General features: G+C 45.2%; 1 protein-coding gene across 2 annotated transcripts in view; it reads left to right on the top strand.

Annotated features, from left to right (window-relative positions):
* Positions 1–16,579, top strand: part of LOC129702689 (X-linked retinitis pigmentosa GTPase regulator-like) — a 76,470-nt gene that overhangs the window by 821 nt on the left and 59,070 nt on the right. The window lies entirely within an intron of this gene.

Genomic DNA, 16,579 nt, shown 5'->3' with positions numbered 1-16,579 from the left:
TGCTTTCTGCAGTGCATCTGTAGAAGTTGTCAGGATTGTTGGAGACATTGCAAAATTCCTTAAGGTCCTGTCCCACTTGGCCATTTTTATTGATGACTGACGTATCAGCGTCGCCAAAAGATTTTTAACATTTCAAAATCCAGCGGTGACAAAAAATGTTGCGACACTTGAGGAGACACCGCGATTCAATACGTCATCACGCCGAGACTTTTTCGGTGACCTGATACGTCAGCCAATGATACCGACAGTCGCCGAAAAAATCGTCAAGTGGGACAGGCCCTTTAGTCTTCTGAGGAAATAGCTATGCTTTCAGGTTATCTATTATTTTACGAAATCAACTGATGCCCATTCATCGGGTGGCATGGTGGCACAGCAGTAGATTTGCTGCCTTACAGCACAGGAGACCAGGGTTTGATCCTGACTGCGGGTACCGTCTGTACGGAGCTTGTACGTTATCTCTGTGACCTGCATGGGTTTTCTCCGGGAGCTCCGGTTTCCATCCACACTCCAAAGATGCACAGGTTTTTGTAGATTAATTAGGTTGGTAAAAATTATAAATTGTCCTTAGCGTGTGTTGGATAGTACAGGGATCGCTGGTCGGTGTGGGCCGAAGGGCCTGTTTACGCACTGTATCTCTAGGCTAAACTAAATCTGACACGTAACTATTTTTTAAAATAAGTTTCCGAAATGTAATACACCACAGCATGCTACCTCCAATTATGTCAAAAGGAGATGATGTGTTTGAGCATTTGGCACTAAGTATAATTTCTATTTGTAAACAAACTAAAAACCTATGGAACAATTTTGGCCAATGATATATTTTGTTATAATGGTGAAATCTTTAATTATATTTTATTCACTTCAAAAGCTACCAATTCACCAATGTCCATTGTGTCTTTACCTTTGCCACAGATTATATTCCTCTCTTTAATTTTTGTTTTGCTGAATTGAACAGTTTTTTGCCTGAACTGAGCTTTTGATCCTATATCATCTCTGTTACAAAGGCCAGCTAACTTCACCCTTATGCCTTTTTCGGGCCATTTGCAGTTACAAATACCATCAATCATGTCGCTTACAGACCTGGCTAGTAAATTTTCTTCTGGCCAGACTCTCATTTTTTGACCATTCAATAGACCCACTCTCCCTAGTGTGTTAAGTAATGAATCAAGGGGCCCATTTGCTGTATTACTACCGACCTACTACTTTGCTTTCTGATCATACATTGGAAAATTTGATTCTTATGCGAGACTCCTACAAGACTCCATTACTAATGTTATACGCTGATCCATTGTGCAAATGCACTTAGTCTTTACTACATTTCACAAGAATTGAATCACTGAGCAGAAGTTTGCTAAGTCATCGGGATAGAGAGAGTCAAAAGTGATACAGCACGGAAACAGGCTCTTCGGCCAAATCATCCATGCCAACCAAGATGCCCCATCTAAGATAATCCTATTTGCCTGCATTTGGTCCATATCCCGCTAAACCATTCCTATACATGTACCTGTCCAAATGTGTTTTAAATGTTGTTATTGTACTTGCCTCAACTACATCCTTGGGAAGCTCATTCCATATACCCACCATCCTCTAAAGTGAAAAAGTTGCCCCTCAGGTTCCCATTAAATCTTTTCACTCTCAGCTTAAACCTATGTCCTCTGGTTCTTGATTCTCCTATTCTGGTCAAAATACTGACATCACCCTATCTATTCCCCTCGTGTAATACTGCTTCACTCAGTAAAGTTATTGGTCTTTGGACTTAACTTTTGAGATACAGCATGAAAACAGCCCCTGTGGCCCACTGAGTCCGCATGGACCAGCGATCGCCCCATTCACTTTGGCACTGTCCTACACACTAGGGACAATTTACAATTTACAGAAGCCAATTAATCTACAAACTTGTACGTCCTTGGGGTGTGGAAGGAAACCGGAGCATCTGGCGAAAATCCATGTGGTCACGGGTCACAGGGAGAATGTGCAAACTCCTTATGGACAGCACCTGTAGTCAGGACCGAACCCGGGTCCCTGGTGCTGTAAGGCAGCCACTATACCGTCCTGGTTGCTGCGCTACTCTGCCGGCCTGGTCCTCCCTACATTCCGGCATGGTTCCATTCCCGTGAATTGTTCCCGAAGACTTCCGGACGAGCCACGAGGCCAGAAGGCTTCCCGATGGGCTGCGGCTATGGACTGGGAACACGGCCAGAGGCCTTTATCGAGGCGCGGTGGTCTCGATGCCGGATCACCGCGTAGAAGCCCGGGTTGTGGCCCGGCCATGGCCTCGCCATACCGAAGCCCAGATTGGGTGAAGCGGCCGACAGAGCCCGCGGCTGGGGCCCGGGGCAGCATCGCGGAAGCATGAAGTGGGGCGTTGACAACGGTGATGCCTCGGCGGTGGCAGCGGTGAAGCCTCATGACGATGAGGCCTCGGCGGCCTTGAAGTCTCGTGGTGGAGGCGATGCTTCGCATGTCGACCCACGGTCGATGGTCGATGAGACAACCACCGTGAGGTGGGAGGGGAAGAACAATGGAGGACCCGGTTTGGGGGGACTGTCGTGAGGGAGGTGGGGTGAGAACAATGGTCAATGGGGGGGGGGGGGGGGGGGGGGGGGGGGGGTACAAAGGACAATGGAGACCTGGTGGGGACCTGTTGGGGGGGGCAAAGGACAATGGGGACCCGGTGTGGGGGACCCGGCGTGGCAACGGGGACCCGGCGTGGGGGAGACAAAAGGGGGAGTCATCGTGTTTTGTAACTTTGTCAGTGCCGTATGTGGCTGTTATTTGTATACATTGTGTATGCAAGCAAAGAGTCTCACTGCCAAGTCACATGTACCAATAAAATATTCCTACTCATAACCTAAACAGATCACAGGGTGGAAATGTGGCTGTGCACTGAGTTCCCACATGGCAGAAGATGCCTGTAGAGGTAGGGGTCCCACAGGAATAGGTAATCTAGGGAAGCATTTTAAATATCGTTTTTCCATTCTTATTAATAAAGCTGATATTATCAATTTTAACTTCAAATTTATCATAGGCTTATATTGACATTTTATAAACAGATTTTACTGCAAACGAGCTTTCAAAAGCTTTTGAAAAAGTTGGTGGCCTGGATGGCATATCTCTCGATAGGATTCACGGAATGGGCATTCACGTTTTAGCTAGGATGCATTCTTCTTGGAGAAACAAGGAACTGCAGATGCTGTTCTGCAAAAAAAGACAAAGTGTTGGAGTAACTTAGCGGGTCAGGCAGCATCTCAGGAGAACATGGATGGGTAATGTTTCGAGTTGGGACCCTTCCTCGGTATGACCCTAACCCAAAACTATCTATGTTCTCCAGAAATGCTGTCTGACCCGCTGTGCAACTCCAACACTTTGTGTATTCTACCTGGGTTTGAATATGGCAAATATCCAGCCACTATCTGAAACAGTCGCATAAAGGACCCAGCAACCGGAAAATCCATCTCCCTGATCTCCTAAACACTTGTTCATATGTACAGACTTGGGTGGTTCGTAAACTTGGGATGACCAATAGATGAAGAAGAAAATCCTGGTCTTCAGGTTGGAGTTCAATCTATAATGATAGGCCATAGAGTGAAAGAGTGATACAGTGTGGAAACAGGCCCTTCGGCCCAACTTGCCCACACTGTCCAACATGTTTCAGCTACACTAGTCCCACCCTCCCACATTTGGTCCATATCCCTCCATGCCTGTCCTATCCATGTACCTGTCTTAACTGTTTCTTAAATGTTGGGATAGTCCCTGCCTCAACTACCATTGGCAGTTTGTTCCATACATCCACCACTCTTTGTGGTCCACTTGAGTTTCTGGTCAAGTCCCAAGGTCTACATGGTTGGAGATTTAGTGATAGTATTGGCATAGAATAACAAGGGTGGGAAGTTCGTCTTAGATTTATTATTATTATGTTATTATTAAATTATTGAAAGCATTAGTGACGCAGTGGTGCTGGTTTCCGACAGGCACGGTGATGAACGCACCACACATCTCTGTCCTCCATGCAGCAGGCAAGCTCCTCTTTTGTCTCTACACATGCCTCTTCCATCAGCGTCTTCAGCATTGTAATGATTGGCCATCCTGAGTCACGTCTTCCATGGGTAGGTTCCCACAGCACAAACTTGTTTGCTGGCATTTCTGGGGGCGGTGGCAGTGACCAGCGAGCCTCATCCTTTTCCACCTGATTTTCTCGGTCAGAGGTGGAATCTCCCCATTGAGCTGGGCGTTGGTGATGTGGTCCCTCCAACTGACATTTTGAACTTTTCTGAGCATTCGGGTATAGATCCATCGAGAGACTTGGACAGTGCTCGAGTGTGAGTCCTTCCTTCACACCCGTACAATAATATGGTCTCTACAGTTGCATGGAAGAATCTCAGTTTGAGACCCTTAGACATCCGAGATGTCCAGATTTTCCCAATTTATTGAAGGCTTTCCTTGATGTCATTCTCTGAGCTCTGCATCCTCACTCCCAGGTACTTGAAGTCGTCCACTTTCTTGAGAGATGTACCGCCACTGGTCTTGAGAGGCTGATGGTCACCAACGTTGAACGCCATGTACTCCGTCTTCTTGGCATGAAGGCGGAGGCCCACTTTCTCGCATTCCGTCTCCACCCTGCCGAGCAGCTCCTGTGCCTCCCTAATCTGGTCTGACAGCAGGACAATGTCATCAGTGAAGTCGAGGTCTGACAAGTTGACTGGCCCGATTATTCTCGAATGCCTTGGAGTGATTGTGAAGTCGAGGTCGTCACGTTCCTTGAGCGCCTGCCTCATGGCATAATCAAGGACAATGACGAAGAGAAAGGTTGCCAGCGTGTCTCCCTGTAAGACCCCCACGAGGATCTTGAACACTTTGCTCTCGCCATCCGGGGTGACAACCTTGGCTTAGGTCTTAGGTTTAGATTTAAATTTATTATTGTCACGTGTACCGAGGTACAGTGAAAAGCTTTGTTTTACATGCTATCCAATCAGATCGATAATACTACACATAAATATAATCAAGTCAAACTCAAGTACAATAGGTCTTTGTCACTGATCAGCCCATGTTTGATGAACATGGATAGGTGATGTTTCGGGTTGGGACCCTTTTCGGTCTGTAGAAAAGGGCCCGACCCAAAACATCACCTACCCATGTTCTCCAGGGTTGCTGCCTGACCCACTGAGTTATTCCAGCACGGTGTTTTTTTTTGTAAACCAGCATCTGCAGTTCCTTGTTTCTACATTTTAGCCCATGCTGCTGGCACCAAAGAGGATTCTGAAACCACTGCAACTACATTGCTCACACGCTTGGATGAGAAACCACAAGAATGCTGGATTGAGACGGTTGAGACTGGATTGAGACGGTTGAATCGATCGACTTCATCCACTCGAGCCGTAAAGCATGGCACACAGTCAACTGTCTGACCGGCAGAGCTACATCCAAACCCGGCAAATGCCCAGTGACCGCCAACGCAATCGCATCTCAACTAGTCAAGAATGGTCGATTCCTCGCGCGAAGTGAGCAAAGACATGGCCGAGTCATGGAAAACTGACAGAGCGGATACGGACCTAACAATGTCTTTCACCTCCAAGGAAATGGCCACAGCACTCAAGATGTTGAAAGCAGGAAAGTCCCCTGGATCTGACCGCATACACCAGGAGTTTCTACTACATTCTGGGGACGCTGCCACCAACTGGATCCGACAGTACCTGTCGACCTCCATGGAGAAGTGCAAAATCCCAAAGATCTGGCGTCGTGCAACAGTTACCGCTCTCCCGAAGCAGAACAAGGCAAAGGATGATCCTAAAAGCTAGCGGCCTATCTCGCTCCTCTGCATCCCATACAAACTCCTTGAGAGGCTGATCCACGGGCGTATCAACCCCATCATAGGCCTTCAACTACCCCACGAGCAGGCTGGTTTCCATCAAGGTCTATCTACTGCGGACCAGGTAACCCTCATCACCCAAGACATTGAGGACTGCTTTGAGGTAAATGAGAAGGCAGGAGCTCTTCTTATAGATCTGACAGCTGCCTATGACACCGTGTGGCACCGGGGACTAACTGCAAAGCTACTTCGGGTGCTGCCAGACAGGCGCATGGTACGCCACATCATGGAGCTGATATCAAACTGCAGCTTTGTGCTTAAGACCAGCAATGGACAGCAGAATAGGCTACGTACACTGAAGAATGGCTCCGCTGCTTTTCAATGTGTACATCCATGACCTCCCAGAGACCATCGCTGGAAAATATGGTTATGCTGACGATCTAGCCATCCTGATGAGACACAAAGAGTGGAAGACAATAGAAAGCTCCTTGAGTCAAGACATGGGGACTTTGGCAGTATACCTACGACAGTGGCGTCTAAAGCTGAGCGAAGGCAAAACAAGGTCAACAGCATTTCATCGAAACAACAAGGAAGCTAAGCGAAGCTTCGTTAGCAGCGGGCTGTTACCCACTTACCTCAGCGTAAAGTGCTTACATTTCGTCAACACCTGGCTGGTCTCCGCGACAAGGTCATGGCATGGAGCGGCCTCATCCGACGCCTGTTAGGAACAAGTTGGGGAGCTAGTCCATCAACTCTTCGCACCTCTGCCTTAGCTCTTGTGTATGCCCCAGCTGAGTACTGCGCACCCGTATGGAGTAGAAGTAGTCTGGTAGACACAAGCCTGAACAGCACCTTGCGAACCATCACTGGGTGCCTTCAACCTAATCCAGTCGAGCAGCTCCCTATACTTGCAGGCATTCCACCTGCAGGGATCTGAAGGCAAGCAACAACTCTGGCACTATCTCGTCGTGCCATGGACCCAGATCACCATCAGGCTATCAGTAGTGAGCAGAGGCCACCCCGACTGAAGTCCCATCACCCCTTTGCTCCACATGGAAAACAACTCCTAGCATCCATCCAGCCAACTGAGACAAAAGCACACTGGATAGCCACCAAGTGGTCACAGGAGTGGAAGGGAACCTCATCTCCATTACACAGCGACATCTCTTCACCATATAAAAGCTGTCCAGGGTCTGACCTCCCCAGAAGAGCATGGGTGAAGCTCAACAGAGTTCGTACTGGAGTTGGGCGTTTCAATGCCAGCATGTGGAGATGGGGCTCCGCCAGAGCCCAGCCTGTGAATGCGGAGCAGAACAACAGACAGCCAACCATGCCATCTCTGGGTGCCCGTTCTACCACCCACTAAATGGAGCTCAGGGCCTGGCAGACATTGACGTAGAGACAACAACCTGGCTGCTCAACACCCGGCTTGAGATCTAACTATTCCTTTGGTTTATGTTTCATTCGCAAGAAGAAGAAGAAGAAGAAGAAGCCCATGTTTGAATGTTGTTCAGGACTTGCTGCAAGCAGAAATGAACTGCTTCTTTTACTGAAGAGCTAAACATTGCATAATCATCAAGCAACAGCCCTACTTCTGACCTTTTGATAGAAGGAAGGTCATTGATAAATCAGCTGGAGATGTTTGGGCCAAGGACATTGCCTCCTGGAGCTCTTGTTTTAATATTCTAAGCTGGAAAGGTTGACATCCATAACCGCAGCAGTCCTCCTTTGCGCAAGTTACGAGTCAAACCACTGGATAGTTTCCCATATGCTTTCAATCAACTTCAGTTTTATCAGGGCACCATGATGCCACATTTGATCAAATACCTCCTGTATCTTTTCCCAAAGTTAGAAGGGTGAAAAGGGAATGAATAAAAATAAACTAAAACTTGGAATTCCAGTGTTGTGCTGGCATTGTTTTAGTTAATATTCTTGAGTACGCTGTGTTCTCTGTAACTATTCATACCACGTTTTAGGTAATGGCAGTACTAAATCTTGGACTTTATGTACTATTGCGTGAAAAGGAAAGATCATCCATAAGATGATTTATTTGAGATTGGTTTGATATTTCCATTATTAAATTGAAATGAATGGTAATTTTATGGGCCAAATGAAAAAGGGGTTCTACTTTGAACCAGGAACACTCATACATTGGATTTTGGCCAATTAACCGTAAATGCCAATTTCAAGTACGGTAATTTGACATTTACCTTTCAGCCCAGGATCATGAAATATTGTGAGCAGCTCCTTGCATTTGAAGAGATTTGAAAACCTTCCAGCAACAATTAGTGTTTGCCCTGAAATGTGTTCCTGGAACAGCCCATGGAATGGAGTAGTGTTATGCAGATATTTGGGATACATTTCAAAGACCACTACATCTCTTCCTAGACCTTAAATGCACATTCCAGACCCAGATGGATATCAGTCTCATCACACAGCAGATTCAAGTTAGTTTACTGTCGTGTACAGCCAGCGTCTCATTGCCCTGAACGCTGCATTTTCAAGTGTCTGAATACTTCTACTAATGTACTGTAGAAAGTATTCTAATGAGTGCATTTTAGCCTGGTATGGCGACAGCTTTATTCTTAACCACCTGGACCTGCAGAGAGTGGTGAACACAGCCCATATCACAGACTTGTCACTTCCTTCCTTCCCGTCCATCTTCACGGTAGTAATAGTTGGCAGGGTGTAATGAAATAAAGAACCACTGAACCATTGGAGATGTTTTGTTCACATGAAGCTCAGAATAAACAGTAAACACACAGTAATGATAAATACATCGAGTGCAAAACAGCAGGATTGTGCCAGATTGTAGTGCCAAATCCAAGCGATGGAATAGAACATTAAAGTACAATATCGGATTATATTGAACTTTTTTATTGTTTATTCTGGTGTCTACTGAGTACCATCTTTACAAATCTGTTGTACTGCTGTAAGTAAGGATTTCGGGACACATGACACAAAAACACTCTTGACATGATTCTTGAATAACAATGAGGTAGAGTTAAGAGTATGGGGGGGGGCAGCATTACCTGAAAGGGGGTGTGGATGAGCTGATTGGTTCGAGTCTTTTGGTAGCGAGGAATAAACTGCTCTTAAGTCTGGAAGTCTAAGCTCTCCTAGAAGATAGAAGAGAGAAAAGGGAAGGGTGAGGGTGGAAGGCAGCTGGCCAGGCAGGGTGGTGATGCTTCCAGCCTTTCTGATGCAACCATGATGATGGACCGGGTGAAGGAAGTAATACGCCCGTAACAGGGCTGGTCGACACAAAGAAGTGCAGATGCTGGTTAATATGCAAAAGGACACAAAGTGCTGGAGTAACTCAGCATGTCAGGCAGCATCTCTGGAGAACATCCATAGATAACCATTTACTGTGATCTATAGAAAAACATCACATATCCGTGTTCCCTAGAGATTCTGTCTAACCCGCTGAGTTACTCCAGCATTTTGCATCCTTCTGTGATAAACTGAGCTGAGTTTGCCAATCTCTGCCAGTTCAGGTGGTTGAGAGCGGAGCAGTTGCCATACCAGGCTGAGTTGCATCCCATCAGAATGTGTTCTGTAGAAGGTGCATCTGTAGACATTTTTATACACCTGAAAAGCAGTGTTCAGTGTCAACGAGAGTCTGGCTGTATGCAAAAGATCTGACAGGGCTCTTCTCATAGGTGCCCAGGCAAGGTCTTGGTAGTCTTTGGTCCAATTGGTCCACGATCCCTTTTTCAGTCAGGGCTTTGAGGACATTCCTTGAAGAATATTTATGTTCAAACAATTCTTCAGCATGAACTTGTCTATAAGGCTCAGGTTGTTTGGCATAGTACAGCTGAAAAGAATATTCTGTGGGATCATGGCCAGACCCTATCTTCTGTGACACTAGTCAACATTCAAGAGTGTTTTATTGTCATATGTCCCAGAGAGAACAATGAAATTCTTACTTGCTGCAGCACAACAAAATATGTAAACATAGTACACTGTAAACAATATGATAAACGAGAGAGATTAAAAAAAAAGTTCAGTGTGTATATATACACATACTCACGAGTACACACACACACATATATACACATACTCAAAAAACACTAGGGACAGAAGCTCCCATATTGTAACACTTGTTGCTTCTGTACTTGGGGAATATGCACAGCCTCCTGCAGACATTACTCAGAGTTGCAGCTGTAAGATTGAAGAGCATGTTAGGCACATTTCCCTCCATCTCCAGAAGTGTCTCTGCAGACAAACCTACGTTTTGATCTGCAGATGAAATGGAAGTTTGTTTGGATATCTGCTGCAGCAGAAGAACATGATACCAGCCACCGGACACCCTAGGCCAGGAACTGCAAAACAGAGCACCTCGCAATTATTAGCCAGGTTCTTCCCTGCAGTTAAGAAGGATTGATTTTTACCACATTCCCAGTCTCCTCTTCATCTTGAGGATGAACCAAAACCTCAAGAGTACATGATAGACTCAAAATGCTGGAGTAACTCAGCAGGGCAGGCATCTCTCTAGAGGAAAAGAATGCCTGATCCGCTGTTACTGCAGCATTTTGTGTCTATCTTCAGTACAAAGCAGCATCTGCAGTTCCCTCCTACTCATAAGTACATGTCGAGTTTGAACCATATTACTAGCACCTTCAAGTAATCCGGTCCAATGGCACAGAGGAGAATTGATCAGTTAAACCTGTTGCCAGAAAAAAATGGGACCTGGCTTGTTTAACTATTGACTGACTCAGAGGCTGTTAATTATTTGAATTAATTATATTAAGTTGCATAACGAGTGGCACGAGTTGGCCGTGCCTGTGCTGAACATGCTGTTAGGACCGGCTCTGGTCTGTCTGCACAAAGCCCATGTCTTGTCTTGCCCGTCCTGGCATGTCCATATACCTATTCAAGAGTCTCGTAAATGCCACATCCGAACTCGACTCTTCTGACCGTCTGAAGCCCCTGCAACAACTTCAACGCCCAAAGCAGACTGTAATGTCTCCACTCATCTGGTTGGTCGGCTGTGGGAGGCACCCCTGGGGTACAAATGTGGCCGGGCTTGGAGAGGGACGTTACGTCCAAGGAAGGCGATGGCTGGAGGTCCACAGCAGCCGGGGGCTTGACTGGATCGGGCACCACACATAAGAACTAGTGCGCGGACTGGATTTTGAAATGGTGCCAAAAAATGGCGCCTCTTGCATGCGGGCTCAGTAGACTATTTCTGTACACTTGCTAATGGAGGGTGTGCTTGAGTATGGGAATACTGTACTGGACTGAGGGTAAGAAAATAATTTCCCTTTGTGTTTGCGCATGTGACAATAAAAGCACCATTGGATCTGAACACATGACTAACATTGTCCATTCATGAGGTGGTTTTGACCTGAGCATTTCTACAATCTAGGATAGTCACTTATGTTAAAATTAAATTTATATTAAAACAAAAACACCCACTGCACACCCACAGAGTGAAGATCCCTTTAGTTTCTTAAATGTTAAAAAATACCTTGTTATAACATCTTAATAATAGCTTCTAACATTTTCCCTATGACAGATGTTAATCTAAGTGCCCTGTAAATTTCCCTTGCACCTTTGGGAATAAAGAAATTATAGTTGCCATTTTCCCACCCTCCAGCTCCTCCTTTCCCATTTTCAATTTATTGCTAATTCTAAGATATTACGTATTATCTCTGATGAAGTCTAATATAAAGGTACCCATTTAATTCATGACATCGGATGGAAGCTGCATACCAAATCTTGTTGTGCTTATGTGCAATGACAATAAAATATATTATTATTATTATTATTATTATTATGATTCTCTATTATTAATCCTCCTAATACTTTGTAGGACTGACACCCACTTTGTTAACATTTGAAGGCCACTAATCACTATCTCTTTAACGGGGGTCCCCCTCTTCAACTATAGATGAGGCTCTCACCAGGGTCTCTTCAATATCCTCTAGCTCCGCTCTCACTCCCCTTCCCCCCACTCGTAACAAGGACAGACTCCCCCTTGTCCTCACCTTCCAACCCACCAGACGCCACATAAACAGATAATCCTCCGCCATTTTCGCCACCGCCAACGGGATCCCACCACTGGCCACATCTTCCCATCTCCTCCCCTTTTGGCTTTCCACAGAGACCGCTCACTCCGCAACTCCCTGGTCAATTCGTCCCTTCCCACCCAAACCACCCCCTCCCCTGGTACTTTCCCTTGCAATCGCAGGAAATGCTACACTTGTCGCTTTACCTCCCCCCTCGACTCCATCCAAGGACCTAAGCAGTCTTTCCAGGTGAGGTAGGGGTTCACCTGCACCTCCTCCAACCTCATCTATTGCATCAGCTGCTCTAGGTGTCAGCTGCTTTACATCGGTGAGACCAAGTGCAGGCTTGGCGATCGCTTCGCCCAACACCTCTGCACAGTTTGCATTAACAAACCTGATCTCCCGGTGGCCCAGCACTTCAACTCCCCCTCCTATTCCGTATCTGACCTTTCTGTCCTGGGCCTCCTCCATGGCCAGAGTGAGTCCCACTACAAATTGGAGGAACAGCACCTCATATTTCGCTTGGGTACTTTACACCCCAGCAGTATGAACATTGACCTCCAATTAAGTAGTCCTTGCTTTTTCCCTCCTTCCACTCCCCTTCCCAGCTCTCCCACAGCCTACTGTCTCTGCCCCTTCCTTTCTTCTTCCCGCCCCCCCCACATCAGTCTGAAGAAGGGTCTCGGCCTGAAATGTCACCTATTCCTTCGCTCAATAGATGCCGCCTCACCCGCTGAGTTTCTCTAGCATTTTCGTCTACCTTCGATTTTTCCAGCATCTGGAGTTCTTTCTTAAACTATCTTTTTAATGATTTTGGAAGAAGAACAAGCATGTCTAACTGGATTAGAAAATTATCATGGAGGACTTTAAGGGAAAGAGTAAAACAAGATCATAAGACAAAGAGGGAGAAAAGATTCTAAGGGGAGTAAGGGGCGACTGTGGCTGTCAAAGAGAAGTCAAGGATAGTGTAAAAATAAAATAGAAGTATGACTTTGCAAAGATGAGTGGGATGCCAGAGGATTGGAATTTTTTAAAGAGCAACAGAAGCATTGGTGATCATTTTCCAATGTTCTATAGATTCAGGATCAGTTCCTTTGGATTGGAGGGTAGCTAATGTTATCCCACTTTTTAAGAAAGGCGGAAGAGAGAAAACGGAATTATAGACCAGTTAGCCTGACATCGGTGGTGGGGAAGATGCTGGAGTTGATTATAAAAGATGAAATAGCGGCACATTTGGATAGCAGTAACGTCCAAGTCAGCATGGATTTACGAAGGGGAAATCATGCTTGACTAATCTTCTGGAATGTTTTGAAGATGTAACTAGGAAAATGGACAAGGGAGAGCCAGTGAATGTAGTGTACCTGGACTTTCAGAAAGCATTTGATAAGGTCCCACATAGGAGATTAATGGGCAAAATTGGGGCACATGGTATTGGGGGTAGAGTGCTGACATGGATAGAAAATTGGTTGGCAGCCAGGAAACAAAGAGTAGGGATTAACGGGTTCCTTTCAGAATGGGAGGCAGTGACTAGTGAGGTATCGCAAGGCTCGGTGCTGGGCCTGCAGCTATTTACTTTATACATTAATGATTTAGATGAAGGGATTAAAAGTAACATTAGCAAATTTGCAGATGCAACAATGCTGGGTGGTTGTGTGAACTGTCAGGAGTATGCTATGACTAGAGCCAGGATTTTGCCATAAATGCCATGTGCCTTTTCATGCCTTTTTTGATGATTTCAGGAAGATAATGCCTTTTTCACGATTGCCTAAATCAGCCTTTTTTTTCCATTTTAACGTAACTTACAAGATAATTTACAGCACCAAAGCGAAACCCAGCTGCAAGTGATTGGAGAGGGGTGCGTGGGAAAGGGTCCAGTCTTTGCAGACTGGAGTCATGCTTTAAGTAGGTATGAAGTGGTGATGGGGGAGGAGTAGGTTGGGAAGGATCTAGTCTTTTCAAACTGGAGTCAAGCTGTGAATAGGTGTGAAGTGTTGGTTGAGGGTACCAGGGTTAAGTTTCTGTTTATCGAACCTGCAGTAGAACTCATTACGGTCATTGATCAGCTGACAATTTCCTGAGGAGTGGGGGGTTTTCCTCTTGTAGCTTGTGATTTCTTGCAAGCTCTTCCACACTGAAGAAGAGTCATTTGCTGAGAACTTGCTCCTCAACTTCTCAAGAGTACCTTTCCTTGGCAGCTCTGATTCCGCTTCTCATCTTGTACTGCATCCCCGCTCCTGTAGCATCTACCCCTACAAGCGTCAAAATGCCTAGTCAAGTCAACGCCTTGTAAAAAACTGAACGATTTGGTGAGAGTGTACGGGAGTGATATATTCTCTACAGCCAACTGTGGGCAGTTTTGCAAAGCATGTGAGAGAGCAGTGAATCATAAGAATAAATATTTCGACTCCCAGCATGTATAGACAGCTAAACACAAGTCGACGGCAGAGAAACTGTAGGTAGGAAATACGCAAGCTTGTCTCCTCACAACATTTACTGCTGGCTCCAATCGCAACTATGAGTTTTCGAGTGATCTGTGCAAAGCATTCATTGATGCTGGAATTCCACTGTGGAAATTGGAAAACAAATCTCTCAGAGGTTTTTTAGGGAAATACACAAAGGAACCTATACCGAACGAGTCATCATTACAGAAAAATTATGTTGACAGCAACTTCAACATTGTTGTGCAGAAAATTAGAGATGAAGTTGCATGCATCAAAATATGGATCTCAATAGACGAGACAACCAATGCTGTGGGGAGATATGTTGCCAATGTGATCATCGGTAAACTGGAGGCAGGTCAACCATCAAAGGAGTATTTCTTGACATCGGAAGTATTGGAGAAGTCAAAAAGCACAACTATTGCTCATTTGTTTACATCTTCACTTGCTTTACTTTGTACTTAAAGTTCCTGACGATGTAGGTAAAGACATTCAAGGAAAACATGAGAGGGGGAGTTTAGCAAACAAAGATCTTGAAGAAGTACAAAACATAGCTACATTTCTCAAAGGTAGTCATAAAGCACAAGATATCAACATGAATGTAGAGTTTGTAGCTTGTTTCAGGAATGCACCAGTCACCTCAACTGGGGTAGAAAGAAGTTTTTCACAACTGAAGCATATTCTGTCTGACGGCATAGTTTAACACCAGATCATTTGAAAAAAATGCTAGTAGCTATGTGCAACCAGGCAATAATGTAGTATACCTTCATAATTATCATTTTTAACCATATTTTGGTGGTGGAAATACATGCCTTTTTATGCCTTTTTTTCAATAAATGCCTTTTTCGTGCCTTTTTTGTAATTTTAGTTTGCCTTTTTGCCTGCCTATTTCAGATATTTTTAGTGCCTAAACATCCTGGCTCTAGCTATGACGATGCAGGGTGACTTGGATGAGTGTGCAGATGCATGGCAGATGCAGTTTAATGTGTTTTTTTGGTGGCAAAGCAGGAACACAGATTATTATCTGAATGGTGTCAAGTTGGGAAAAGGGGAAGTACAACGAAATCTGGGGGTCCTTGTTCATCAGTCACTGAAAGTAAGCATACAGGTACAGCAGGCAGAGAAGAAAGCTAATGGCATGTTGGCCTTCATAACAAGAGGAGTTGAGTATAGGAGCAATGAGGTCCTTCTGCAGTGTACAGGGTCCTAGTGAGACCACACCTGGAGTATTGTGTGCAATTTTGGTCTCAATTTGAGGAAGGACATTCTTGCTAATGAGGGAGTGCAGAGTAGGTTCACGAGGTTAATTCCCGGGTAGGCGGGACTGTCATATGTTGATAGAATGGAGCTACTGGGCTTATATACACTGGAATTTAGAAGGATGAGAGGAGATCTTATTGAAACATATAAGATTATTAAGGGATTGGAGGCAGGAAACGTGTTTCAAATGTTGGGGGAATCCAGAACCAGGGGCCACAGTTTAAGAATAAGGGGTAGGCCATTTAGATGAGGAAAAACCTTTTCACCCAGAGCGTTATGAATCTGTGAAATTCTCTGCCTTCTGAGGATTCTCTGGATGCTTTCAAGAGAGATAGAGCTCTTAAAGATAGGGATATGGGGAGAAGGCTGGAATGGGGTACTGATTGTGGATGATCAGCCATGATCACAGTGAATGGCGGTGCTTGCTCAAGGGGCTGAACGACCTACTCCTGCACCTATCAATCTCTGCTTTAAAAATACCCAATGACTTGGCCTTCTCAGCCGTCTGTGGCAATGAATTCCACAGATTTACCATCCTCTGGCTAAAGAATTTAAAAACCCTTCTCATCTCCATTCTAAAGGTACATCCTTTTATTCTGAGGATGTGCCCTCTGCTCTTCAACTCTTTCTCACTAATGGAAACAACCTCTCCACATCAACTCTGTTTAGGTCTGACACCTTTGCCTGTGTGTGAATGTGTGTGAATGTGTGTGAGTGATTGGTGGTGGTCGGAGGGGCCGTAGGCGCAGATTAGCAGCCACGCTTCCGTCAGTCTGCCCCAGGGCAGCTGTGGCTACAGAAGTAGCTCACCACCACCGAGTGTGACTGAGGAGTGAATGAATAATGCGATGTAAAGCGCCTTGAGTATCTAGAAAGGCGCTATATAAATCCCATCCATTTATGACAATAATTGAATCTGTTTCAAAATCTGAAGCCTCAATCAAGCAATATGTTGAACCATGCCGAATGTGTATGTTCCCAATGGCCAGTTTCTCTGTTCATGATTATTTTTATTATTGAGAACTTTGTGAGGAATTTGGCACGTAAAGTGGTAAATTAAT

The sequence above is a fragment of the Leucoraja erinacea genome, chromosome 13, assembly GCF_028641065.1.
Source record: "Leucoraja erinacea ecotype New England chromosome 13, Leri_hhj_1, whole genome shotgun sequence".
NCBI classification, from domain to species: Eukaryota; Metazoa; Chordata; class Chondrichthyes; order Rajiformes; family Rajidae; genus Leucoraja; species Leucoraja erinaceus.
The sequence above is the reverse complement of the archived record's forward strand: the minus strand, read 5'-3'. Positions and strand labels throughout refer to the sequence as shown.